The 3268-nt window shown below is 30.1% G+C and overlaps 4 non-coding genes across 4 annotated transcripts; all 4 read left to right on the top strand.

Moving 5' to 3' along the window:
• Positions 1-1441: 1441 nt before the first annotated feature.
• Positions 1442-1527, top strand: LOC145118164 (small nucleolar RNA Z102/R77). The gene has a single exon (XR_013713140.1). It is a non-coding gene; the product is annotated as a small nucleolar RNA Z102/R77 (small nucleolar RNA).
• A 218-nt stretch (positions 1528-1745) lies between these two features.
• Positions 1746-1831, top strand: LOC145118165 (small nucleolar RNA Z102/R77). The gene has a single exon (XR_013713141.1). It is a non-coding gene; the product is annotated as a small nucleolar RNA Z102/R77 (small nucleolar RNA).
• A 205-nt stretch (positions 1832-2036) lies between these two features.
• Positions 2037-2121, top strand: LOC145118163 (small nucleolar RNA Z102/R77). The gene has a single exon (XR_013713139.1). It is a non-coding gene; the product is annotated as a small nucleolar RNA Z102/R77 (small nucleolar RNA).
• Positions 2122-2342: 221 nt separating this feature from the next.
• Positions 2343-2426, top strand: LOC145118166 (small nucleolar RNA Z102/R77). The gene has a single exon (XR_013713142.1). It is a non-coding gene; the product is annotated as a small nucleolar RNA Z102/R77 (small nucleolar RNA).
• The last annotated feature ends 842 nt before the right edge of the window (positions 2427-3268 follow it).

Raw genomic sequence — 3268 nt, 5'->3', positions numbered from 1 at the left:
CCGAACAATTAGGGTTTTCCTCAGCAGCGCTGACTCGGCGAGTCAGATACCCGACTCGTCGAGTCCATTCATTAAACACGTCACCAAAACGCGACTCTACTCGACGAGCTAAGGCACCAAGTCGTCGATTCGCTCCTCATATCTCGAAATGAATACTTAAAATATTATCCCTGGATATCCAGATGTTACATCAGAGAACAAAAACTAACTCTATTTGTTGAAAATCGATGATCAAGATGCTAAAATTCGATCATAGTCTTATGATAACTTGTTGATGTTGATGTTGATATATGTGATTTGATGAAGCATATTTGTTGAAAATCGACATATATCTGATGATGATTTCCAGATGACGAAGAAAATAGTTGAAGAATGTAAAGATGAAGTCGCAAAACACTAAAAACGTGATTTTGATAATTGCAGTTTTGATAACAGATGATAATTGATAGATCAACGAAAAAATTCGATCTCATAGCAGGGATTTTGATATATGCGATAAGATCCTAGATACTTGGTCGAAGATTTGAAGATTGAACGCGATAAAGATCTGATTTCGTTAACTAATGTAGTAATTTTGGTACAAGAACCGCTTATGATATCTTTAACCTAACAATGACTAATCTGTCCCTAATTAACTAATCAGACACATTAATTAGCCTTAATCATGTTTTTAAGAACCATAGGATCGGTTTTCATTAAAGGCTGAAACGTTGTCCCATTGTCTCACAAAATAGTCATGGTTTCAAATGAACCTCTCTCTCTCTATCTATCTATCTCTCTCTCTCTCTCTCTATATATATATATATATATATATATATATATATATATATATATATATATATATATATATATATATATATATATATATATATAGAGAGAGAGAGAGAGAGAGAGAGAGAGAGAGAGAGAGAGTAAGTAGTCAATCTATATTTAAAATGCAGTTCCTAAGTGATTTCGATTCTATAGACGTGACCTAGTTCCGACTAACGGTTATAGCAAAATAACCAACTGTGATGGATTTTGAAACTAGAGGGATCATCCGTATCTATGTTTTAATTTTTGGATAAAATCTACAAAAGAGTGTCAACCACAGGGACTAAAGCAGTAAATATGTTTTTTAAGGTATGAAAATGCAGTTTAGACTATGTTTGTGTGCCAATTGTGCATTTATTCTGAACTTAGAACCGGATCCGCGGTCTATATAACCAAATGTAGTTAGGGTTTTGAAGCAAAGAAATACTATCGTTTGCGCCGCAGCATTTTCCTTGAAGACACACACAGTTTGAATATTGATTCAATAGTGTTTTATTTATTTTTTTTGCCTTGTTAATTTGTTCAATCTTTGCTTATTGAATCGAAGTAATTCGATATGCATAGATCAAAGACGATTATAGCAATTTTAACGCTATTCTTTTTCTTGTTTTCTTTGAATTTATTTCGAGATTGAAATGATGATGGAAATTGTTTTCCCTATTGGTTTGACTGTCGATATGATGGCACAAATGTATTAGCTCTATCTGATCTCTCTCTTTAAAACTGTTTTTGTAAAGTTATGAGATTTTTTAGATTACAAATTAATTTGCTCGTTGTATTGGAGAATGAATTTGTTTTGTCTGATTTTATTAGAACAATACCGTGTTTATCAAGACACATAAAGATTGAAATTAATTCAACGGTGTTTTCTGCGGTTTAATGAATTTTAATTTTGACGATAATTGTTTTTTCTTTGAATTGTTTTTGTTTAAGATTGAAATGATGATGGAAATTGTTTTCCCTATTGGTTTGACTGTCTTTATGATGGCACACATGTATTAGCTCTATCTGATCTCTCTTTTTTAAAATCGTTTTTGTTAAAGTAATGAGATGTTTTAGATTTCAAATTAATTTGGTCGTTGTATTGGAGAATGAAGGATTTGTTTTTCTGATTTTTAAGATAAATTCCGTATTTATCGAGACACACGAAGATTGAAAATAATTCAATGGTCTTTTAATGAATTTTAGTTTTGACGATTTTTATTTTAATTGTTTTTGTTAAAGATTGAAATGATGATGGAAATTGTTTTCCTATTGGTTTGACTGTCGATATGATGGCACAAATGTATTAGCTCTATCTGATCATATCTCTTTAAAATGTTTTTGTCAGGTTATGAGATTTTTTAGATTTCAAATTTATTTGGTGGTTGTATTGGAGAATGAAGTGTTTGTTTTTCCTGATTTTTTATAACAATCCCGTATTTATAAAGACACACTAATATTGAAATTATATCAATTGTGTTCTCTGCATTTTAATGAATTTTAATTGACAATAAATATTTTTTCTTTAAATTGTTTTTGTTCAAGATTAAAACGATTGATGGAAATTGTTTTCCCTATTGGTTTGACTGTCAACATGATGGCAACAATGTATTAGCTCTATCTGATTTTTCTTGATTTAGTATTTTGATTGAATCCAGTTTTGGAGTTCTTGAAATGTTTTCCACTACTTCGATCGGATCTGGTTTTCGTTGCTTTTATTATGTTAATATTTTTGCATTTTCAACAAAATTTTGGTGGAAGTTTTATGATATCAATACTTTTGGTAGTTTTGCTGTTTTTGACTACATGTTCTTGAATAACTGATGTTTTTTTAATCAGCTTTTTGGTATTTAGGTTTTATCGATTTTTTTTGGTTTTTAATTTCTTTTATCTTTAAAACTATTTGCTTTTTCATAACAACTATTTTTCAGAACTTGGGAGTAACTTTTATCTTGTTGTAAATCCGTCTAGAAATAATAAAATCAAAACATGTTGAGTAAAAATAACATGTTTATAAATGTTTTCAAAACGAAACTATAATGGCACCTCTTCAAACATTAGGAGCTGTGACCTTATCTGCTAAAAGCTAAATTGAGTTTCGTTCGAAAGATAACAATTATATTTATACTTTATGAAGAAGGAACTAATTCTTAATAATGAGGTAAGCTGCTATTTGATAGTGGGATTGTACGGAATAGGATTGGATTGGATGAGACTAAGGCCAACTCCAATGGTAAAACACAAAAATGGTGAGTTTTAAACATTAAAATGGTGTAACCATTCCAATCACACACTAAAATTAAATTGTGTATTTTAGAGGCCAAATTTCATTTTTGGTGTTTTCATGTATCTCATATACTAAAATGGTGTATTTTAGAGGTTGGTTGGAGTGATAAAGAATTTTAAAGGTTGGTTGGAGTGATAAAAAGAAAAACTAACACTAAAATGATGTTTTTATTGGAGTTGGTCTAAA

This window comes from Lactuca virosa, chromosome 5, assembly GCF_052849685.1.
Source record: "Lactuca virosa cultivar CGN04683 chromosome 5, Lactuca_virosa_CGN04683_v6, whole genome shotgun sequence".
Taxonomy (NCBI): Eukaryota; Viridiplantae; Streptophyta; class Magnoliopsida; order Asterales; family Asteraceae; genus Lactuca; species Lactuca virosa.
This window is presented reverse-complemented; position numbering and strand designations above follow the sequence as displayed.